Here is a 25,536-nt window from a genome sequence, read left to right as displayed (position 1 = left end):
TCAAGTGCTTGAAAACTGCCGAAAGCAGATGAGGTGGAAGTTTCAGTGCCATTATCAGTGCTAGATATGTAGAAAGAAAAGAAGTAAATTTGCAGATGACATCAGGTGTTCTTATAAATATACTTTGCTGAATCTATACTGGTTTATAATTACTGTAATTCTTCAAACTAACTGCCATTAAAAAAATAGTTAAGAAAATTATTTGCATTCTTGCAATGCCTAATATGAAATTCAATTATATTGGTACACTTCCGATCTTTGTAAGGCTTTGCCTTAACTAAGAAGGGTCTTTAGACACATGATAGGTATGCCAAATTAAAATCTACCATATGTGACCATATGTTTTCTGTGGCTTGCGTAGATGGATTCTACACCTCAGCTACTTAAGAGTTTTTAGCAGAGAACAGGTCAGAAACCCAAATGGTCTGTATCCAGGTAAAATACATCAGTAAGACAGATTGCTTAAAATGAAATGCTGCCCTCTGCAGCAGTGGGTGCAGTCTGGCGTGTGTGTGTGCCTTCAGCATGTGTAGGAGCTATTCAAGTACCTCTTAGGTTTGAGAAGCTCCCAGCCAGAGTGAAAAGGTGATGCTTGATTAAGTGCAGTTATATGTTTAGTCCCTGGATCTCCTGTAGGCAGAAAGAACCTGGTGCCACCCAGCATTGGGTTCAGACACATGGAAGGACCTGATGAGGTGCTCATGCCAGTGCTGTGTGGTGCTAAAAGTCAAAGTAAATCCTAATAGTGTGTGAAGGAGTAGCAGTGACAAATTTGAATGGAAAAACTGTAACTAAAGGAGACCTAGAGTAAACAGAGTAAGTCAAATTGGTTTTCATCAACAGCTAATCTAAATTTAACTAAGATCTCAAAGGTTAAGGCTTCATTATCACCTCGCGCAGGCTGAACACATCTGTCTTTGGTTGACACAATGCCTATTTAGAGAAGTTATTTATGAGTATAATTCTTATCTGTGTGAGTAGAGATGTTCATAATTTGCTTAAAGATGTTTGCTTTGTATTTGTGAAGATTGAATTTGCTATCAGGGTATTACAGTAGCACTAAGTTGTAGCATTTTTCATTGAAGAAAGAAACTCTTGGTCTTGTGTTTTCCGAAAACTGAATATTGTATCCCTCAGTCTCTTTGTTCTAGATGGAAAGTAGGAGTGTGACCGTGTGTGTCTTATAAAAAGTCTGTAAGCAAACTAGATATTCAGAGTAGCAGCATAATAGGAAATTTACTAATCCTTCTGCAACTCAGAAGACACATCCTGCACTTTACTGTCCCTGCCAGAGTATGCAGTGTTCCTTTCTCTTGCATGTTTTTTACAGAAAAGATCTCAAAAACTTTTCATTCTGTGGTTCCTTATTCCATCTCTCCACCGAATGACAAAAGTCTTGCCACCTAAACTGCCATGAGCAGTATCTTCCTCTTTATGTACTTTTTTAAGGCTAAGAAGGTGTGAGATAGGGGTGTACACCATTGTAGATGGATGGTGTACAACCAAAGGTATTAGAAGCTAATGGAACTATGGGGGGTTACAAGAGTGAAAATGAGGTTATCTTCTGTACTTCTGAAATATGTGTGAGAACAGTCTGGAAGTATTTCTTTTCCATGTGACACTAAAAAAAAAAATGGCCAAATCTTTATATGCCATAGATGTGGGGGAGAAAAAAAGACAATAAGGCCTTTAAAAATCAAATAGGATCACAAAGATCCAGAGTGAGAAGGACCTCCAAGAAAAAAAACTTAAGCTGTGTCATATAAACCACATATGTAAATGATAAATCTCTATACATCTGCTGACCAATGTAAATATTTTGAATTCCAGTTCTCACATTTGAGTTTGTGTACAAAATGAGCCCTTAAGTAAAATCTAGAGGTGCAAATTGTTAGAGATGAAATGAAATGGTACAGGCAAGCTGTAGCACTCTCCTCTGCTCCAGACCCAAGATTTCCAGGAGGAGTAACCATCATTAATGTTCTCAATTACCTCCAAGCCAAAGTATTGCATTAAGCAGCCTATTGATGTTATATTGTGGTATAATGCTGCACAGAAAAGGCAGAAAATGCTATGAGAAGAGTAATGCCAGGGAATGATTTATAAAGAATAGAAACTTAGGAGAAGCAGAAAAGGGAGGAGAAATAAAGGTGGCCTGTAGGACATTGCTCTTGATTATACTTGACCTGTTTTAGTTGAAGTATTCTGCTTGCCTCTAGCAACAAGCATTTCCTAATGTATTTTATCATTAGACATTGCATCCTTTACTAATTATTGACTAGTGTGTGTAGGCTGGCTACCCTGCAGTTCTTGTGCAGGACATTCTCTTGCCTAAGTAACAGTCTCAGTACTTTATTTTTTAAAGGGTAGAAGTATGTGGATTTTTGTGACTACTTAATGTAATTCTGCAGAGCAAAAAAGAGAAACTGGAAGCTACTCTGAAATACATTTTAGATATTACGATCTTCTATCAAATAACATCTGATTTTGTTTATTGCCATGGAGTCATCTGACTGCTGCTATAAAGCAATCCTGATCCTTCTTAAGTCCATTTGGCAAGGTGCTTAAGACAAATAACTTGATCTTATTAATAGATAAAAGGAAGAAGTTTCCTTAAGAACTGTTATAAAATAATATAATTAGAAGAGGTGGTTGTTCATTTACAGCTGAATTTTGAGTATGAGATTCAGAGTTTTACAGGGCTGTTACTATCCACTGGCACTGCCATGCAGTTTTCCTGAAAATGATGTTGGAGCAGCGGAACGCTTTGAAACAAGTTTTTCTAAAAATGTTTATAAGTTCCATCTAGAAATCTTCCTCTTATTTTGTTGTCTCATGCTAAAAACTCATTAAGCTGCCTTAATTTGGAAGTGGCACATCTGTAATTGTTACTCTAGCTAGCCCTTGCCAGTTCCCAAAAAATTTCACAGCAAAAATGAGCCTCAAGGGGTGGGGCACCAGCGATTGCTGCCTGGCTCCACTGACGATCTTCAAACCTGACCTGGTGGGACCTCTTAATAGGGTGAGAGAGGGCCCCTGGGGCCAGTAAGTCACCAATTAATGCTAATTGCATGGGAAATTATTGTAATGCTGCGATGGTTCATCAGGGACCTGGAATGAGTTCATAGCTGTGCTGCACCCTAGGGCTGCCTGTCCCTTGGTGTTTGCTTCTAGAAGAAAATGCATTGTTGCTTGCTGCTCTGTTCAGTTGCAGTGGTTTAATATCTCAATTATAATTAATATGGAAGAATCTGAAATAGCTCTCATCGAGCTTGGCTTGGGAGTGTTTGAGTTAAACTGTAAAATTACAATTGGTTTCAGAAGGTATCATCACCAGCTCCTCTGGAAGGAGGCCACAGGGTTTATTGTTTTACGAAAGGAGAGAAAACAAACCTGAAGTTCTGTGAAATGTGTGCAACATGGAGGACGTGTTAGTCCTTTCAAAACAAGAAAAATACAGGAGTCTGGTTTTAAAAGGGTTTTCTGCTTTGCCTCTCTGATTTCCAAGGGGAGCTTCGCAGAAAACTGGGATTTAAGATGCTGCTGTCATCTTCGCTTCCTGGTGATGGCTGTAAACATCTGCTCGGGATGTCATTCACTGTCTCATCCTACAGTGGCTCGTTAAGATTATGAAGCATCGTGCCTTCTTGAAAATTAAACCAGTAATGCCATGGGGAGAGACCCAACAGCCAGCGTGCTCGGAGGCTCCCCGGAGTGTGGTTTTGGAGCAGTCGCCGCGTCCGTGGTCCATTCCAGGGATAGCTCCTTAGCAAGGAAGGAGCTTCCCCAGGGGGTGTGGGAGGGCAAGAGGTGGCAGGTGGGATAGGTAAGGCACGCTGCGGGGTCGTCGCGCTGCGATTTCGCCTCTCAGTCCTGCTCTCGAAAAGGCAGACAGGGCTTCAACTGTGTTTTGTGCAACTCCTCCCCTGTTTCGGCTGCTTGCTCACACAGCCACCCACGGATCTGGAAGGAAAAAGCGCGAAGCGGGACCGGGAGCACTCACACCACCGCACGTTTCGCCTCCTCCCCGAGGCACCGGGGTTGCCTGTCCTGCGCCGGCACCGTCTTCCCCCTCCTGAACGTGGGGAAGCGCAAGTCTCAGCGTTTTGCTCCCAGCCGTTCTCCTCAGCCCCTACTTCAAGAAGAAGAATTTTTTTTAAAAAAGTGTGGGTCTGTAGACGAGCGTGCCTTTGTGCCAGCCTTCCTTGGGCGGGCTGACAGAGGCTGCATTGTTCGCAGGCTGTGGCCGCCTTGGCAGCCGGAGGAGGTGGGGGTCTGCGCCGCGCATACGGAATCCACCGGCGGCCGAGGACAGGGGCGAGAAACTCTTAGGGCTGCATTAACAGGAGGGAGTCTCAGACACCCCTCACCCATCCTCGATGGCTTTTCTTGGTGTCTTCTGCACAATGCAAACGGGGGCCGGCACAAAGAGGAGTTCTTAACCAGAGGTAGGGGTTTTAGCTTCATCCTAGCACGGTAGTGGTTGCTGCTGTTCGGTTGTTCGTGCAAATTCTGGGTGATAAAAGCAGAGGAGAAGTTGTGAAGTCTGCTGTACTCCTCGGGAGAGTAAAGCTTCGTGGTGGCATCGTGCTGCAGCTGAGGGTTACTGAAGTTATTCCTTTCCCCAGTATGCAGGTTTAGTTTGCCTTTCAAGTAATGAGAAGATCTGTATGTATTCCCATCAAAGGAAGAGAAGACCATTTAATCTCCTTCTCCAGCTTTCTGACTTTTTAAACCAGAAATGACTATGTGTATGTAATATTAAATTGATTTTACTAATAAAAATACATTAATGTGTAGCCATTAGGCAAGGTAAGTCTTTCTATTACCAGAGACAGTTCCTCTGCCCTGCAGGTACTCTCTGGGGTAGAAAACAGCCTGTACAGTGGTAAAAAAATAACATTTGTTCCACATGCCTCAGCAGAAAGAAAAATTGTTGTTGCGTTTATTTTCTCAGCCTCTTTGTAATAAGTAAGATTGCACAGACTTTGCCAAACAGATTTTATGTCATGGAGATTCTTCTCCTGTGTTCTTATTAATTCAGTGATTTTTTTAGTTTTTAACTTACAGTTATTTTTCTAGTTCTGAAGTAAAGATAAATTTTGTCCAAGCATGTCTCCAGGTCTCTTTGCTGTTTTTCTTGCTGTCTGTCCCTTGTAATGGTTAAGTGTATTTTTGAGAGTTTGTACTGCTATTTGAGGGTGATAATGAACTTAAAAGTGCATTCCTTGTAGCTGTGGGTTCATGTTGTGTGCCCAGACTGATGCATTTTCAGGGTTGTGCTTGGGTTCCTCAAGCACAGCTCCAGATTTGGCTATTTAATGTCACAAGTGGCTTTTGAAACATACGAGGTAATGGAGGGGGAAGAGAGGTAGCGTAGTGGTGATTTTTTTCTAAAGGGAAATAAAACAGAGGAGGGTGTCTTTAGTGCTCTGGAGGACCTTGCTCTCTTCTGCCAGCATGTGCATGTAGCAGCACTGTTTCTCTTGTGTAATTCAGGAGAACACAGCTCGTACCTCCTGTTTTGCCCGGTGGCGTGTAGCAGCCCCAGAGGACACACAGTGCCTTTGTGCTTCTGTTCAGTTTTAATCTTTAGGGAGCAAATGTTTCGAAGAATAAACACATTGCCTTGTAGGAGGAACTCTGGAAAACATCCTGCTGGTGGCAGCGGCAGCCGCTGCCCATCGTGCTGGATGTCACCCTGCCAAAACTGGTGGGGTTTTGCTAGCCAGCCAGCCAGGGCCAGGAGCTGCAAGCTGGGGAAGCTTTGGCAAACCATGAGGCAGCTGTATAGCTGCTCGCTCAGAATGAGTTACCTGGGTTTATCCTGGCCCTCAGCCTTCGTGCCATTTCCTTTGTGCTGGTGTGTCTGCTCTGCTTATCAGTCCACATGCAGACCCCCCCATGCTGCTCGGTGCTGGGGCCACGTTGGGCACCTCATGGGGAGGCAGTGAGCCTGTTTCCTGCCCTCACAGGGGCTTTGCCCATGTGCCCCTCCTCCCTGAAAGAGGGGTCCTCGGCCAGACAACATGACTTGGGGGGGTGAGGCTGGACCACGTGTCTTGCCAGTGGGGCATCAACATCTTAACAGTGCTCTGTTAAGCTCATCAGGAGGACACCTTCCAGACAACACCTGCTACACTGTAAAGAAGGATATTTTAAAGGAATAATAAGCATGTGTAGACCCATTTATTATTTTTTTTAATCTGTTAAATGAGAGATATTTATGGTCATTACTCCCAGGAGAGCGAGAAGTAAGACCCTAGATTACATTCTGTGCATCTGAATGATTTTCTTGTGCTTGCCAGGGACCAGAAGTGTGGAAGTACCAAATCAGAGTTTGCCTTCAGAGACAAATAAGTAGAACCAGAATAATAAAAGTGAATGCTTTACAATAGGCATTCTTATCAAGAAATAAAAATACATGTAGATATACGTGGGTTTGCCTTAAATCAAAATGGGGCATTTATTGTTCTGTGTGCACTGGCTTGCAGTGGTTTACAGCTTCTTACTTTACTTTTACTGCTCTCTTCTAACTGACAAACACAAAGTTTCATTCGTTGTTCATTTAATAAAGTGGAGCAAATCCCTCTCCCACCCATAAAATTATCCTGTTTAAAGTTTGTTTGCTAAATGCTTCATGCCTCATTTATAGAGTGACTTTTACAACCCATTTCCTCTGGAGTATATGACACTAAGTGGACATGGTCAATTTAAAATAGATAGCTTTTGCTTACACAGCTTTCATCTATTGTATATGTTTCTGTAAACAAAAAGATGCAGCCGAATTTGTGGTGGACGACAGGCAGTGCCTTTGCAAATAACTTCTTAACTGGCCCTTCATCGTTTCTTTTCAGCACAGATTTTGCTTCCTCACTGGAAGAGCCTGTATGAAGATCTGCGTGGAGGGTGCTGTAAGGTAAGGAATATCCCCACTGGTAACTGGCTTTTTTAGGTTCTTCCCAATTTTGCATTTCTATGGGGCTCCCACGTGACAAGTTGCTTCATTCTGCATCTGATTTCTTCTCAGAAGGACTTGCATATGGTGGTTCTTCTGGTAGTAAAAGTACACGAGCAAAACGTTTACTGTGCAGATGATGATGTCTTAAGTCATGTTGAATTTGACTACTATGTGAAGTGTATATGCTTATTCTTTCTCTCCTGCGAGCCTCAAACAGTCCCTTTAGGGAAAGGATCATGCTGTGTCCCTGGTGTACCTTGTGGTGCAGCAGGTCCCTGTTCAGCATCACCTACAGTATTCTATTCAACTTTGAAGTTTTAAGAAGGAGAGTCCAGTGTGTTTTCTGATTCCTGCAAATACCAAAACTCTGTGTCCTTCCCTTTTCCTTGGCAGGAGAAGGGTCAACTTTACTTCTCAACTTCTCTCTTATTATGCTGGGTTGCAGCCTCCATCATATCCACACCTCTTAAACACATGGTGCTGGAAGCTTTTATCTGCAGGCAGTCTGGTGAGCAGCAAGCAGCATCATTCTTACCTCCTCTCCCACAACCTTTAGTGTATTAGTCTACCTCAAACCCCAAGTGAGATTATAAACAGCCAATAGAGGAAGAATCTATTTGAAATGCAGAATGACTAGAAATTATCTAGTTTTTCTGATTTGAGGGCCTAAAAGACAGGCTTTGATGCTATGGTGGGCAAATTACACAGCCCGTGTGGCTACTACAGAGTCCAGCAGTGTTAGTGAAGGGTGGCTGTGCTGCTGGTTTCCTTAATCTGCTTGTTTAGAGACACTCAGAATATTCATCTTGATCATCTGTTTCCGCTGCATAGTAGGTACAGAAGGAAATACCACAGAGAGCCCTGTCAATGGGAAAAGGCATCATTTGAATGTGCAATGTAAATATTTTAACTAACCAAATGTAAACACTGATTTTTGCCTTTAGGATGGGAAAAGACTGTCAGAGTCAAAAATGAGCTGACATAAGAGTGACCCTGCATAGATGAGATACAAAATTGTGTTCACACATTTTGGTAATCAAAACAGAGCCCTTAATGAATTGCCTAGTGTGAAAGGAATTACAAACACAAATGAGCCTGACACAAGGCAATCGAAGTTGCTGCTGGATTAACATTAGAAGGAAGGACTTTCAGGATTCATGGAAATCTGAGGTCCATGTGTAGGATGATGTGAAGATGAGAGTCGTGAGATGGTAAGAGCTGGAGAAAGGCTGGAGACCCTGAATGAGAATTTAAAGTCTTAATTATGCTCTGAATATCCATGCTTCTTGATGCCTCTGGTTCACTGTGCCAGGACAGTTAATTCAGAAGTTTCCAATGGTTATAAGATAGTAGAAGCAACAAAGATACTAGACAGAAAGAAGCACCTTATCTTACTTGCATGTATGCTCTAGGGCTTGCAGCTGGTGGGTTCAAAGGAAAGCAGAAATCTTAGGGAGCTCAGAACTGTCCCTTGTTAGCTCTGCTTGCACTGGCTTCATAAAGGCTTGAAGACTTAGGGTCTAAGTGGTACTTGAGATAAACCAGAAACTGGATTTAACTTATAGTGCTGAGTATTGTCCTGAAAAAAGTTCTAGAGCATAGAGTCCATATTGCTCCAGATGGCGCTTGACTTTATTGTGTAGTAGATGCTACAAAGAAGAGACTCTAAATGGTCTTTGGGTGTTCATCAGATTGCTAAGCAGAAGAAACACGTGAAGAGTATTTAATGGAATATATGTTCTAGCTTGTGGATAGTTAATATCAGAAGAGGAAGAAACAACATGGAGGATTTGAGTAGACTCCATGGATTGCAGGAAGCTGGTAGGATCTTGTTTCTGTAGGCACAGGTCTATGTAAATGCCCAAGCAAGTAAGTGTTCATTACTGGAATAGCTGAGGGGTTTTTAAAGTTGATTTTTGCTTGTATTACCAACAATGGGCCATACATTATAATCTGCCTCCCATTTGCTACTTCTTTGTTCTAACAGCTGGAAATTTACATTTACACATAGGCCTCAGAGCTAAAAATGTCATTCCCTAGGTTAAAAACTCATACTAATTTTTGTCATTCTCCTTGTTAGGAAGGGACAACTAGAAACACAGGGATAAGACAAATTGGAAGGGTAATCCCCAGATGATAAATGCTTTCAGTCAGAGTACAGATTAATCATGCATAATGTAACCTAAGAGTGTCGTTGTCTGACATTGCTGCAGCATTGTAGCTGTAGCCACATAAGCAAATGTAATAAAAGTACCTAAAAAAAGGGAGAAAAAAACAAATACTTAAGTCATCAGAGAGAAATACAATAGCATTTTTTCAGTACAGAGGAAATTAAGAGCCTTTTTTGTGTGTATGAGAAGTCTTTTGTATAGATTAGTGTTAGCCTTGAATAAACCTTATCTTTCTAGAAAATCAATAATTGTATGCAATAAATTCATGTAAGCACTCTCTTGAATATAAGTAATCCAAGTCTTCTTTACCTCCCAGACAGACAAATGTATCAATTTACATGGGAAAACATAAATACATTCAAAAGAGCTTTATTTTTTCCCCTTAAGGAGTAGAAAGCTCTGATAAAGTGCTGTATTGTGGGATTTTGTGGCTTTTGTTTGGTTTTGGGGTTTTTTGTTCTTTTCTTTTTTGTGGATTGTTCTTTTGTTTGGTTGGTTTTGGGTTTTTTGGTTTTTTGCGTTTTTGTTGGTTGTTTGGTTGTTTTATTTTTTTTCCCCCAAAAAGGATCTAAAATGGCTTGGTTTAGCACAGGAGAAAAGGTAGAAAAGGATTACTTTGTTCATAGCATTTTTTTTCTAAAAGCAAACAGCATTAGTTGAAGAAGGGTTTTAGATAGCTGGTAAGAGATAGTGAATTTAAGAGGAGGGAAGAGAAATGCAGTTGAAAAATGTTTGGAATGACTGTGTAAACTTCAGGGAGAGAGGGAATTAGATAAAAGAATCTGTGAGAGTGGGAATAATAATGTGAAGGGGAACAGACTGTGCTGGTAAGATCTTTTGGCCTAGGTTTTGAAAAGAATTCAGAATATGATCTGCAATCTCTGTCTTTGTTTGGGAGGGGGAATGGGAGTTTTTCCATTTACGGTAAAGTGGAGTACTAATGTCGTTGCCCCAGCTGTTAAAATACTTTAAAATCTACTTCAAAATGATTATTTATTTCTGTGTTAAAGTATAGACCATTGTGGTCAGATGAAAGAGAGAAATTGGAATCAGTCCCAAAAAGTGAGGTGAAAGTATAATTTATGCTTCCCTGAGAGGGGATGGGACTTACAGTCCAGTCAGGCTCATTCTCACTCAGTTCAGTGAGAGACTGTTTTTTATGGAACTTCTTTGGATATAGGTGTAAGGAAAAAAATCTCAAGGTTCACTGCAAGGGGTACTTGGAAGCCTCCATCAAAGTCAGGAATAAACAGGATTAATGATTTTGAGTTTGAAAGTGCCACCTGAGGGTGGCTTTGCAAAGCACATGAGGACCATGGCATGCCAAGCATCTCTGGCATACTCTTGAGAACCAGCTTGTGTAAGGCAGAGTTTCTGTGGAAGGTGAGTGGGCTTCGTAGGATCTCCTGTGCCTACAGCTTCCTCTGAAGCCACTTTTTCATCATGGTACGGAGTAATCTGTGATCTTTGCCTACTTGGTAATTTCTATATAACATAACAATAGGGCAAGGGACAATGGTTATAAACTGGAGCATAGGAGGTTCTGTATAAATATAAGGTAGAATTTTTTCACTATGAGGGTGACAGGGCACTGGAACAGCCTGCCCAGGGAGGTTGTGGGGTCTCTTTCCCTGGACACATTCAAAGCCCACTGGGATGCATTTCTGTGTGACCTGCTGTAGGTGACCCTGCTTTGGCAGGAGGAGTTGGACTAGATGATCTTTCGAGGTCCGTTCCAACCCCTTATTTTCTATGATTCTATGATCTTCAAATTCATATCTACATATCACCTCTTCCAGATGAAATGCAATAACTTTCAGCACTGTGTAAATTTGCCCATGAGATACTGTAGGTCCTTGGTAGTGTGGGACAATCCTCTGTCATCAGACAAACTCAGTTTCTTAGTTCTGCTATTGTGGCACAGCCAGTTCCATCTTAGAATGTGTCAATTAAGGAGAGTATGCTCTAATAATATTTTACATTTACACAGCACCTGTCATCCCAGAGTACTTTATAAATCATGTATATTCAGCACCATTGACCTTTCACAGTCCCTTGAGAGCAGGAGAGCAAGCCTTTTACAAAAGCAGTACAAACCACCGGAATTTTTTTCTATATAGGACTGAGGGGAACCAATTAACTACAGAATGAATTACATGTTTCTTAAGCTACAGCTTCAATTTTTAAAAACCTTTACTGAAAATTACCTCAGGATAAGGTGCGTGATTATACATTTTGTGTACATCATGAACAAAGAGTTAATTCCTCTTTCCAAGACTGGACTCCTGGAAACATTTCACTCTTTCCTCATAAAAGCTTCATCACCTCTAAATCTTGGTTGTCATTTCACCTGTAAACTGTCTCCTTTTGCTTCAGGGTCTGCCCAAAATCCTATAGTCTGCATTCCTCTTCAGCTGCAGAGCATTGTCCCATCTCAGTGTGAGAGAAACAGCAAAACAGATACAGCAAAACAGAAAACCTATTTTATTGCTTTTGAGGGATTTAAATTTAGCTTATCACCTGGGATATCAAGCTAAAGAAATTCAGTGTGGCTACACGCTGGGACAGCATATGCAGAAGAGACATGAGCGAGGACAAAGGAACAAGGAGGAGGACAACAGCAATGAATTAATCTTCCTAGTATTCAGTGCCCCTTCCCTTAAGCAGACAGTCTGAAGCCTACTGAGATCTGTTTCCATCTGTCCCTGCAGCACGGGAGCCATGGGGAATGGCAGTGATCAGTGAGGGAGCATGTGAGGTCTTTGGTTTGCCCAGGGCATCCTTCTTGTATTGTGCAAAGGCTCAGCTTATGTGCAGGACTATCTCAGCAAGGTGAGATTCCCTCTGTATACTTTAAGGAAAAACTGCAGGGGAGATGCTGTCCTTATTTTTAAAGAAGAAAATAAGTGCCCAGCCAGTTCTAGCACAGTATTTGCCAAGCCAGCCATTCTGGAGCTTAATTCAGGCTGTATTTAATTTGTTGTTTTAAACAGAAGGACAACAACATTTCTATTTTATTTGTAAAATTCAGCAATGGATTACAAAACCACAGTTAACTGTGAATGCCGTGGGTGGTAACCCAGTTAACAATAGATTAAAAGAATCTTTAGGGTTTCTGTGTATTGTTTTGCCATTTATCTCTCTTTGTAGCTTGCCTGAGTTTAATGTAGTTTATTCCATTTAGGAGCATTACTGAGACAAACCCCATTAAAGTAGGCATTATAGTCCTTGTTTTGTTTAGCACTCAAGGCCACTAGATAATGATGCTTAAAAAAAAAAATCACGTATTTCTCTCATGCTCATAAGCACTGGGATCACCACCAACCTTCCTATGACAGTGTAAGTGGTTTTTTTTTTCTTTAAATCCCAGAGCCAGTTTTGAATGTATTTAATATGGTTTGTGACATTTGAAATGTAACATTCATCTGAAAAAAACAAAACAAAACAAAAAACAGTCCATGTTCTTGCAGTGCTTCTACTTCCAAGAAATCAGATCTTTGTATGTAAGACTTGGGATCAAAAACTATCATTACTAGCTAGTGGTTTGCAAAGCTATTTTATTGGAACAATTTTATTTCGGTTTATTAAGTGGTGAGTCTTTCTAGACATTCAGCTGTGTACATGTTCTACTCAAGCAACACTGAGCAAAGAAAGGCGTTCACACTACTTGTACCAAGATAGAGACCAATATAGGACCACTTCAGTTCTGGACTGATATGGGCAATTAAAATAATTTCCTCTCATCACATGTGAAGCAGTGACATGTAATTCTAGGACAAAGCCTTTCAGTACCTCTTCCCAGCACTCATCTGCACTCAGAGGATGTGCAGCTGCTAATAGATGCTAATGTCTTTTGAGAGTGAATGGACATTTTAGGACATGTTATTAACTCTGTGCAAATGGAGGCATTTTCCATCCCAGTGTGCAGACATGACCTTACACGTTGTTCCTTTTACAGGTTTTAGGTTAACAACCAAAAAGAAAAGCTACAAAAATTATGGATGTGATGACTTGGGCTTGACATCTTGAAGGATGGGAAATGTCTGTAATTACACACTCTGGGCATAGGGACCAAACTCTCACCTTACAGGCTTGTGAAGTTGCACAGCTCTAAGGACAGAAGGCTGGCCAGGACAATTCACCTTCCTAATAACACCAATGACTCATTTTACCAGTATTGCTGTGTTTTACCTACTGTAGATGAAGTCCAGTGTACCTGAAAAGAGGCATTTGCCCTACTCTATGATTTTTATTCTTTCAGAACAAAGCCACTTGCCAGCTCCAGGTGCGAGAGCCCAGGGGTCTCCTGAGGTCCTCTGAGATGCTCATCAAAGCCTCAGAACAGGCTGAATGCATGTTTTCATTAACTCCTTTCTATGTAGAGATACAAATTGCTGTTTTCTTTTGTCTTTTCCTCCTGAAGAGAAAAAAAAATGTAGCATATGGAGCCTTATCAACAACTTGCTTGGTTTTATGACTCTTCTATGTTACTACTGACAATACATTTCTGTGGCCATGTTCCCCAGCCCCTTCTCCAGCATTTGGGGGACAAATGGCCAGGAGTGCCAAATTTAGAACATGTTAGCAATTTTTGTCATACTGTTTCTCCATATTTGTTATTTCTACCACTACAAACCACAAGCACAGAAGCCCTTTTCTCTCTTTTATTGTATTGCAGCCTGAGCCACTTAATCTGAATTCCTTGGGTTTGGGCATTTTTTGATGAGTTTTGCTCAGTAGAGCATCCAGTTCTGTTCAGTTCCTACGATTTGTTTTGTCTAGCCTTGCCCAATGTAGATAACTAATGCAGCAGTTAAAATATCATGTTAGTGCTTTATATCAGGGATGAAACCCTGCTTCTTGTTCCACATGAATATTCACTTCAGAGTGGTATAACACTGGATTTAGTATTCAACTCATCACTGGACTGACTTGATTTGATCTGTTATTATTTTTACCTAGATGGTCGCAGCAGTTAAATTAAAAGCCATTTCCCATTTTCTAAACAACAGAAGTGAACTAGATCTCTGGAAGATATTATCTTAATGAAATGCATTAAAAATATGTAAAGCCTCACTTGCGAATTCCTGATAAACGGAGAATAAATTCCCTCAGATCCTTATTTATTTAATTTATATGGCATTATAACTATGAATGAGGCTTTACAAAACCACAGGAACACAATCTGTGCCCTAAAGAGATTGTTGCTGACATTAGACACAACATATATCCAGTGGCTTCAACAGACAAAGCAGGATTACACCAAATAAAAATTATTCATATTGTGCAGGTATATTGTATAGGTTGCAAGCTTGTAATAATACAGTTTGGAAAAGACCTGTTTGTCACCCTTGAATGTAGTGATTAATAACAAACTCTGGAATACAGCCATCGTTAGCGTTTGCTGGTTAAAACCAGAAAACCTGAGACACTACTGACTAATCATTGCTTTCCTTAGGGCAATTTAATTCAAGAGGTGGATTGAATGGGGACAAAATGCTAAGATATTCACAGCAACTGAACTGAAATAAGCAGTGGTATATTTGACTTTCCAGATGCTGTGACTTCCAAGGGTCTTCACTCTGTTTTCAGACCTTTTTTTGAGACCAATGATTGTTGGAGACGGTGAGGGAAAACTAATGCAACCAATATGGTCGATAAACAAGCTTCAACTTTATTGCACAGTAACTTTTACTTGTACAGTGTTTCTGTGACCATGTCCCCGCCACCACACACCAACACAACGTATTATTGGACACCCAGTGTGTTTACCTGTAGCACAGCGAATCCCTGGTGCAGGTAGCACAGGATTATGGGCCGATTGAATTGGTTCCTCAAACATGGGGATGGGCACGGCAAAGGGGTCACACCCCCTACCTTTTCAGGAGCATTCGAGAGCATTCTACAACAAATGATGTTGCTTGCCTTCCATGCTTGATTACCTGATAAAATAGTCAGGTGAGGGAGGCTCTAATGGGACTTCCACACTTTCTTCACCCTTCATTGTGGGTATACAGTAGATAATATTTCTCTAATTTATTATTATCTTACTCCATACATGTAGAGCTCTTTTTCTACTATTTAGTCACAAGTACCTGTGTAATTTTTTTTCTTTCCCTGGCAGTAAGCCATACTAGTGCAGTACATGGTTTTTTGAGTGTTACTCAGCAGAAGAGGCTGCTATCCTCATGTAAATACTGCATGTACCTGAATCAAAACCTCAGGCACTATTTTGACATTTGAATATCTAGACCTTTGATTTAATGGGACCTTAGAGAACGAGCAAAGGTTTGGTCACTATTTCTAGAGCTCTGCTAACGTAGAGTTCAGTTCATTCTCTCTCTGGAAGAGAGGACCAGAAAAGATGCTGGCAGACAGAGTAACATGGGATGGGCAAGGGACAGGAGCTGGACCCTCCCCACCTTCCAAGCCCCTCGGATATGCAGGGTTTGGATTTTTTCATCTCAGCAATTTGCTTGGATATTAAAGGAAGTTAGTACACTTGCTCACCTACCCCACAGGATTCTGGTGTGGCTAATTAGTCAATATTTGCACAGCTCTATGAAAACACTTTAGAAGTGCCAATTATGAACTATAATTATCTCATGAAGATGATTTGGAGTCCATGTTTGCATGTTGATTCAGGCCATGAGAGTAAGCTTGTCAAATAACAGCTCTTATTTAAATGCTTTACCTATTCCTTATCTCTTTTTGTGTGGGTTTTTTAAGGATTATGAGAAACATTAGTTTACCCTCAGGAAAGACCAGGTCTAACTGTTTTTAATAATGAGTTATGTGCTTAGTCACAGTAGGTAAATTTACAAACCAAGCAGGACACACTCAGGGATCGATTTTGTCTGTTCAGCAGATGGTTTTACACAACAGGCATCAGGACCAGACTGCTGAGACTTTAAAGCAACTACTTCTAAGTAACATTTCCATAAGCCTGTTAATCAAGTGGCAATTCCTGTTTTAAACTCTACAGAGCCCCTACTTTATTTATATCCCATCTATTTACAGAAATATATTACATTTACTCTGGGAAGAGACTCAGTCTCAGCAGATTTACACTGAAGGCTGATAGTTAAGTCTCAACTTTCTTTCACTAAATAGTAACTAATGCTTAGCACTAACTGCAGGACACTTCAGCTATTTTTCTGTAGCACACCAGTATTAAGGACAAAGTGAGAATTGCCACAAAAGAAGTCTATGACTTGACTTAGAATTTTTGAAATTGCTGGAAAGTTTCTGTTGAATACTTTTGTGTTTTTCTTAAGGGCTTTGCGTTTTCTTGGAGCTTTATAAATGTTGCTGGTCTCTAACAGGGTAATAAAAGGCTTTATTAGTTATTCTACTTTTATGTAAATTTGCTGGGAAAAGAGTTGTCTCTAATGCAGGTTTAATATTTTAGGATGTGGATGTATGTGTTAATGTTGCATTAAGTGAAAAGAAACCTAGAATTGCATGTAATTCCATAGTGGGGACACCATTGTGCCTGCAGTTATTATATAAGGGCTACTGGGAACAGAATTGGAGCAGAAATTGCCTGCATACCTATCACTTTGCAGTAACATAAAAATTTAATGGGGAAAAATTACTGGGAAACGAACACTTTGTTTAAAAATGTTCATGAAGAGAGAAGAGTGTATTTTTTTTCCTGAATATGGGTCTTTTGGTGGTTGTTTGCTAATCTTGTGCTTACACATGCATTCTGTAGCTAAGTAGGGACTTTTAATGTAATGTTGATGTGAGCCCACGCATTGATGCTCCAGCAGAGGGATCTTAAATATTCATACAACTAAATTCATGTGATTTTATTTGCTTCTTTTCTTCTCTACCCAGAGTCCTAAGTGCCATCAGATAATAATTATAAGATATAATCAAATGTTACAAGGTCTGTGGTAGTTTCTGAAAATCTGGACATTCATCTTTTGTCCTGCCAGGTAGAAGGAGTGTGGTGAACTGGTGGTGTTCTGCATGGAGAAAAGTGTTTTTCTGGTACTAAACAACAATGTTTCATTCCTGTAGAAATTGTTAAGGATTTCTGGGAAGGATTTAGCACTAAAAGCTTTCAGTTTTGTGTAGCAAAGGATTGTAGAGGAAAACACTTGTGTCTGTGTAATGATTAAGCACAACTGTATGAGATTGAAGTGCAAATGAAAGCTCCGAAATTTAGGCAAGTACATGCAAAGCACCTTCAGACCCTCTTGCAGTCAGTGGTGATCAGGGCCCCTGTCAGTTGCCCACCCAGAAGCAGCTCATGCAATTTGAGAGGTTCTGGGTCATTGTTCTTAGTCTCTAATCAGTGTTTTAGAATCATGGGATTTCTGTAGGTCCAGTGCTATGTCTGCCAACCACATCCAGCTTCAGGTTTCAACTGCTTAAAGAGAGGGCATTGAATGCTGTTTTAAATGCCACAGGCTATGCCTCTTGGCCTCCAGCTGCCTCTCCAGACTGGCACAAAGCTTCTGCAGTTCCTGTATCAAGCTGTTCATTTCCATGCATAGACATCCAGATAGCTTGGATGTCCTCAAACAACTCAAGTGATCCTAGCTGCCAGTATTTAGGCAACTGAATAGCTTCTCCATGGGCCAGTCAGCTGCATCCCTTGCCAGCCTTCCTTGCCTGGTAGAGCCTGGAACTCAGACACGTCAGTCACTCATAGACATTTGGGCATCTTGCACCTCTCATGATGGGTAGCTGACTCCTACCTGTCACGTCACACTTGAGACATTTCACTGGGCCTGCAGTGCACCTGGGTCTTTGTTGATAGAAAATGAAGAAACTTTGGAAGAGCTGAGAGAAAGAAAGGAGGGAAAACTGTAGTTGCTGCCTGTATTATTGCAGTGCTGTGCTCTGTTACTCAGCACTGTGGGTTTGACCCATGGTCTCCCAGTCCTCCAGTGTCATCTGCAGAGCCACAGAACAGCAATGTGGGCAATCAAGCCAAGTCAGAAAGCTGCACCAGGGAGAAATCAGTGTTCCTGAGGCTTGATCACTTGGCAGTACTAGCACAGTGGAATAAATTTGGAGTCCAGAAATGAATCAAATTACTGTCCTTCTGAGGCAGCAGTAGATAACTGCCTTGTTTTCCCCATCCATTTGGAAGGAACTTTGAATTTTCAGTCATCATTTTGCCTTTTCCTTGTTTTCCCTTTGCTTGTGTTTGCCAGCAGGGCTGCCTTTGCCTATTAGCAGTTGTGTACCAGCTGCTGCAATTTTTCTTTTTTTGGCAGTTTGCGTGCAGATTTTGCTTGCTTCTTTGCCCCAAACCATTTTGGTACACGTCAGCGTTTTATCTGTTTGCAGGCACAAGGGAATGATCGGAGCCATGGTCTATTTGGGTCAGTGCATGCCCCTGTGTAACCATTTCAAAATTAAGGATTTTCTAAGAATAAATTATCCCTCACGAATCTAGGTTCTCCTTTTTGCTCACATATTATCTATTAGCTCCTTTCTGATATTTTTAGGCTGTGAAACTGGGGTAAAGAGAGTGATGAGGCTTTGTTGTTTTTGCTTTCTTCCAGCTAAACTCAGTCTTGCATTTCTCCTGTTGGTTGAATAACTCACAGAAACAGAGAGCAAAGCAAGTAGTTTAGCAGCTGCCCCAAAGTAAGGTCTGTGGTTGTGTCACAAGTCAACTGAAAATTTAAAAAGGGTTCTCCAAGAGGATGGAATGGTTGTTTTTCTGAAATAAGAGCATCAGTTTGATATTGTGTCCAAGTAAATTCAGAGCTGGATGACCTCTTCTCTTCAGGCACTTAGCCTGCTGTTCATCACAATTGAGAAAATCTTTTTAAAAAATGGAAAAATTAATATACTATTGCTGCCATCAAATTCACCTGTGTTTCAGCTTTCAGTAACTAATGGTCAGCCTCCTGATGTGTGAGTGGTTTCTCTGAAAACAGTTTGGTTCTGCAGAATCTGATTGCTTTACAATAAAACTGTCACCCTAAGCGATGGAAAAGGATAAAAAGAGGTTTGTTTGCCATATAGTGTTAGGTTTTCCTTTAAAATGAGCCATGTTCAGGATGGTATTACAGCAAGCCTGAGCATGGAAGATTTCTCAAGAAATGAAGATAAAGTGGATGAACCCCAGAGTGCTTGGTGAAGGAAAATCAGACCTGAACAGGGCATTGTAATAGTGATGTGATGGTAAATTGTAAAAGTCGATTAACTGTTGAAATGGCTGGGGGACAGGGCAGAGGGGATGTTGTAGCTAATTATGTTCTTGAGATGATGCCTAATATTCATATATATGTTAGTGTCTTGGATGTTACTTACTGTTATTTATCACGGTTGTAGGCAAGCACTCCTATTACTTAATTCCTGTTGTTTCATCCTCTTTCTAAGAGTGTGTTTTCATGTATTTCTTTGTATTTCTGACATTCCCTGCCTTTTCTCATCACTTGGGCATCCTAATCATAACCAAAGTAATGAATAGTTGTTAATACCAGTGCAAGCCATTTTATAAGGAGTTTGACTAGTATATTGTTAAACAAAAACAGTTTAGGGAGGAGGAGGTGCTAAGCAAAAAATGGTGCCCAGGATGAGATATACTCAGTTAGTGGAAAGAGTGGCAGTGCCCTGCTTAGAAGAACTAAGCCTTGAGGTGGGTATAGAATTGAATACAGCTCAGGGGGCCATGGGAGCTGTTGGAGGTGAACTGTGGCAGCACCAGCACAGCCTCCAGAAAGAAAGAGGAGGTGGCTGTGGCAGGAGGAATGGGACTCTGAGGGTGGATGAAGGTACAGAAGGAGGCAAGGCAACAGACATGGAGGCTTCCTGGCCATGCAGTGTGGAGGCAGCGGGTGCTTTTGTGTGTGTGTGTGTGTGTGTGTGTGTGTGCAAAGTGTGATCTCATCTGCAGAGCTGAGGTTTTGAGCTTGCTGTCTGCTCATCCCCTCATAACATCACCAGTGTAAGACTGCTCTTCTTACCTAGTCTGCCTTGACTGCCTCTCCTGTCCCTGGAGAGCAGTTATCCTGTATCCAGTATTGGTTTACATCAAATTCCAGTCTTATCCTTCTCCCTTGTCTTCAAAACCTTAACAAGACCAGGTTCTCTGGGGAAAAAGTAATGATTTCAGTCAGCACAAAACTGAAGCCTGGAAGAAGAAAGCCAGGCTGGTTGTCAGTTTCATGAAGGGATGCAATGCTCTGCTTCTCCTGCCTACCAGCAGTTGCTTCTCTGTCGTCATGCTTTGGCAGCTCTGAAGTCTAAGTAGTAGCAAAACTTTTTGCAGGAGGCATGATGAGTCTCTCTGCAGTGCTGCACATTGGTGCTAATGATAGAGGGGAACATGGGAAAACACAGAGGCAGGGCAAGTCTGGAAGCATTAGTGATGCTTAAATAGCAGAAAAACTGATGCCAACAGGCAGCAAAAGGAACAGACTGGAGGAAGGAGGGGAAAAGGATATTTTTTTAGTCATTTGTTATTCATCAAATTCAAGTGTACAAGCTACAGGCTAAATGCTGTCTTCTGATTCTTGCTTAGGTGCAAGAGGAGTGTATTTTTATTAGGGCTCATGTTTTATTCATGTTGAGGAAATGTGATGTTTTTATCAAGTTCAGATTGCAAAGTGGTCATTAGTAGGTGACATTCAGACTAGAGATTTCCCTTGAAACAAGATAAGAAAGTAGTTACTTTCTGAAGTCTGTTTCCCTTCACAGATATTTTCCAACCATTAAATATCTAGCAGTCAGGAGAAGGAGACCAAAACCATGGCAGGCAAACTGCATTTGCTGGATATGTAAATGCAATATGCATACATAGCTTTATGGAGTGGGTTTTTTTCCCCACAGTGTATAAACCAAACATCTCAATTAAATCAAGAAGGGGAAGACCTGGTTTTCATTAGCTGTGAAGACGTTCAGAATTACATTAGTTGCAGTTCATTAGATCTTATAATCGTATTTTCTGTGTGTCATGATGAGGGAATGAGGGGTTTGGGTGTGCGTGGGGGAGAACCCAGCTCGTAGATCATTCCCACAGGACCCATGATCAGTTTCTGCTGCCTCGGATTCAAGCCCAGAGCTTTTTATTTTCCTCTCCCCAGCAAGAGGGCAGGCAGGTAAAAATTCACCATGTGACAGAATGTTGGTGTAGGGTGCAGGAAGCAGTTGGGTTTATTTTGCCTCTCCACCAGACACTGCTCCAGCTGGCAAGAGGGGCAGCGCCTGCACCTCACTGGGGAGGTGAAGCTGCAGGATGTGCTGGTGCTCATTTGCCCCAAGTTCTGCTCCCAGTGAAGAGGACAAAATAGCATGATAATTTTTCTCAGAAAGAAATTGCAATGAAATGGTGCAGCAGTCTGAGGGTATGAAAAGACCTAGTTTGATCTGTCAGTACAGCTCTCACCACGTAAAGGATTAGCCACATTTTCTGTTCTGATGTGTCAACCACACACACTTGAAGGAGTGCTTCTGAAAACTTTTCTCCGCAGTGCATCTGCTTTTGTTTGTGATTTATAGGTATCTCCTCTCTTAATTCGAGGCATCTGAAAATTCATGGAACTGTGAAAAGAGACTCGTGACCATCTTTAAAGGTCATACCTGGTCTCACCTTTTTGAAGGTATTTCTTTCTTCACAGGCAGAAGTTAGGTCTTTACTGACCATACAGGCAACCAGGCTCCATTACTTTTAGATGACTAAAGTTAAATCCTTCACTCAAGGACTACATGGTCGCAGTGCCAAATCAAAGGAGAAACAAAGATGAAGCGCTGTCTGAGGACAGTGTCTGTCCCAGGTGTTTGGGATCAGTTCTCATCTCTGCCAAAGCACTCCTCAAAAACTGCTGAATCTTTCTTTGTCTTGGACATTTTTTTCGTGAAAAGGTGGTTATTTACACAGGGATTCTCTCACATGATGTCATGGTCTTATCCAGGTAAAATATAAACTCTTAAGGAGAGAATGTCTCCAGCAATGAAGGCTCTGCACACATGCACCAAATATTTAAGAAAAGCTGACATTCTTAATAAAATACAAATGCTAAAATGTTAAAAAGTCAGTTCATTGAACAGTTAGAGTGAATAATGAAAACTTTAAGCTTGAAATAGCTCTTTACCTTTGCAAAGCACATTATGAGTTGAACACTGTTTTCTTAAACTTGGTCTGTCACTTAGTTAAACAACTGACTCTGCCTGCCTTGCTGTAAGATATTACATTCTCACTAATTCCTTTTACTTCAGTATTATTTAATCTTAAATATAACAAACCCTTCAGATGTAATTTGTGCTCTACCTCCAAAGACCATCACTTAGCTTCCCTGCAACACTTCGATCTTCCGGAGCTTTAGATTATATGCTCTTGCGAGCATTCAGTAATTTGGGGTTTTTAGATGTAAAATTATTTTTGCCTAGGTATTTCAAAATTGGAATGACTTTGGTGTGCCTAGTTTTTGAGTGGTATCAGTCATGGCTCATAAAAAGGCTGCTATGTCCTGACAGTTTGACACAAGGCATTTTTTGACATTCTCAGTAAAGGTAGAGGTAGTCTTACTATAAATAAAACTTTGGCCTTCTCCTGTGATGAGAAGAGAGGTGAGATCTCTCAAGTGGGATCGTGTAGATAGCATCCGGGTGAGTAGAAGCCTGTTTTTAGAGATATAAACATAAAAAGTTAAACCCTAGTGTAAATAGGAGTCTTGTGGGTTTTTTTTAAAAAAAGGTCCTACTTCTACTTTAGCAGCATTTTTCATTGGTGACAATCAGAGCATTGTGTTTTGCTGCTGCATATTTTGCAATCTTTTGTATTTGTATAAGTTCAAGGTCCTTTGGAAACTGGAATAGCCTCTGGAAAAGTACTGTCTATCTCTTACACTTCATGAGCCTCATTCAAACACCAGATTAAGAATATATATGATTGCCATGGATTTTAGAAGTCTTTTAGGTCAAATGACAAGGACAACCTCCATGTGTGTCCCCTTCCCAGGTCTGGTAAAATTTCTCTGTTTCCATTATTATTACCTGAGTTTACAAAAGGATTGCTTGTAATGTTGCACTGCAAAGACTGAAAGGGGACTTGGCATGGTAGAATTATATAAGCAGCAAAGAGCAAATAAACAGGCTGTGTTTAACATGAAATGGCATCTAGTTCCAGGAAAAGCAAAGCTATCAGGAATAGTTGTGTCAGAGCTGGAAAACACAAAGGCAGCTTTCATTTCTATATGCTCCAAAGTATGTAGTAACTGTGGTCTAATTACCCCACTGCAGCCAGAAAGCAAGATGGGATATTGTGGGGGTGTGGGAAAGAGAATAATGTGCTACAATTAAGCTGTAATCTTTGGCATGGTCACTTGTCAGATAAAGCTTTTCTGCTGTCAGAATCGAGACAGTCATTATTTGGCTGCTAAAGCCAGAGGAAAATATGTGGTGGTGTTCCTGGAAGCTGTTTCACAGAGACTTCATTATTGGTTTCTTCCTCAGCAGCTGGCCAAGCCCAGCTGATGCTCTGCATTTACAAGCTGTGTCTGCATCTCTCCTCTTTTCCCTGCTTGTGTTGTGGGCTTTTGTACTGCTGGTAATGAAACAGGAGTAACATTATTATCCACCGTGGAATGAATTTGTGAGCTTTAAGTTACTGGTTTAAAACTCTATTTGCTTAAGACCTGATTTATAATGGAAGATACCTTTGGTGGAAATGTGCAAGTGTGTGGTTTATAGACAGAAAGGCCCTCGTGAAGATGGCAAATAAATGTGCTAGCTACGTGACAAGTTTGGTGCATAAACATGCATATGTATTAACCCTGGGATTCAGACTGTGTTTCACTGGGACGTAATAATCTTCACATGCAATTTTGCTCACTTTTGTTTGAAAATCCAGTTTTACGGTCTGCTAGGAAAACCTCACTAGTGATACCACTTATTTGCTGAAAGTCTCCACCATTTTAATAGAAACTACTCCACTGCCTTGGAGCAAGCTCTTGAATTTTCATTCTCAGTTGTTTGTACTACTGTCCAGATTCTTCCCAGTTTCCCAAATGTCTTTCTGAGGAGGAGAGGCAGCCTGCAATGAGGACTTGTGTGGAATTGCTAAAATGCTATCAGGAGTAGAGAGGAAAGGGTGGAAGGATAAGTCAAGTCAACGCTGAATATGTTGACCTTGAGGTGACATGGTCTGACAAGGCATGAATGAATTGATTGGAGTGTGAATGCAGATTGTGATGTGGATCAGCATTTACTGCTGCAAAGGCCTTATTAAATTTTTCTGCAATGCCATAGATGGATGTTTTCAGAGACACTTTAATTCTCTCCAGGCAATGTTAAGACTTAGAAGGGGTTAGAAGTGACCAGTGGTTTGGGACTCTTGGTTTTGTCCTATATCTGTTTTTGCATTATAGAGCACACACATCCTTTGATAAGCCAGCTGTGGTTTCTGTAAAAGTAGATACAGTGGGGAATTAGTTCAGAACCTCATTATTCTGCTGCTTCACAAAGCAGAAACCTGAACTATTTTGAAGGCTTATGGCACACACAGTCTCTGCAAAGCTTGTCTGACAGCCAGCAGCTGCAGTGCAGTCCGTGTCAGTAATTCCTTCCAGCATCAGACTTTCAGGACCAGGCCTTAATTATGTGCACATCTGGTCTCCTGCAGCAGTTCTTCACTGCTTGGAATAAGACCTGTCTGTTTTTAGCTGTTCTTGTTAAGTGGGTGCTGCCAAGCCAAGCGGCTCAAAACACAATTGCACCAGAAGAGCTTTAATCTGTCATAGGAAAGGATTTGTCCTGATTTAGTGCATGGGACTCCCAAAATGAAATGCAGGAAGTGCCTGTTGAGGAAGTTGATCTTGGTCTTCAGGTTTGCATAGTTCAGTACTAGATCTGTTTATAAAAAGCTCAAAGCTGAAAGAAGGCAACACAGATGTAAAAAAAAAATAAATTAATATATATTGATCTTAAAACTACTTTGCAGTGCATTTGGAGAAACTACACAATCCTGATCCTGGTGGCACTGTGGTGTTAGAAGAGGTTACGCTAAGCAGAACCTCAGACCAGGCAGCAGTCCTGTCGTCTGTTATTTCCAGAAACACTTAATAGCAATTGCTTTTATGCATCTTTCACCAATTTAAAGCAAGAGTAATTTTTGTGTATTCATTCTGTTCCACAGTATCATCTATTTTAATGTAGCAATGCCTGCAATTTATCTGAATTTTCTTTTTGATAGAATTTCAACATCTTTGTTTTGAATTTATTGTGTACTCATTACATACTAGGTACTCTCTCAATAAAGAGAGGAGCTGGAATGGGTAGGAAGCTGGGCACGTCCTGTGGTGCAGAAATACTGAGAGAAACAGCTCTAGCACAGGAGGATCAAGATCAAAAGGACCCAGTGTTACCAGCTGCTCAGTCTGGGATAGGAAGGATCTGGTTTAACCAGGTGAGAAAAGCCTGAAGCATAATTTT

The 25,536-nt window shown here is 40.9% G+C and overlaps 1 protein-coding gene across 4 annotated transcripts in view; it reads left to right on the top strand.

Moving 5' to 3' along the window:
- Positions 1-25,536, top strand: part of PAG1 (phosphoprotein membrane anchor with glycosphingolipid microdomains 1) — a 105,559-nt gene that overhangs the window by 59,789 nt on the left and 20,234 nt on the right. For 3 of the 4 annotated variants that reach the window (XM_030445341.1, XM_030445343.1, XM_030445342.1), the window contains exon 3: positions 6,858-6,919. The exons of the other annotated variant lie outside the window; for it this stretch is intronic. The gene's annotated coding sequence lies outside the window, so the exon portion shown is untranslated. The remainder of the gene's footprint in view (positions 1-6,857; positions 6,920-25,536) is intronic. 4 annotated transcript variants of the gene reach the window in all.

This window comes from Calypte anna, chromosome 2 (genome assembly GCF_003957555.1).
Source record: "Calypte anna isolate BGI_N300 chromosome 2, bCalAnn1_v1.p, whole genome shotgun sequence".
In the NCBI taxonomy this organism is placed as follows: domain Eukaryota; kingdom Metazoa; phylum Chordata; class Aves; order Apodiformes; family Trochilidae; genus Calypte; species Calypte anna.
This window is presented reverse-complemented; position numbering and strand designations above follow the sequence as displayed.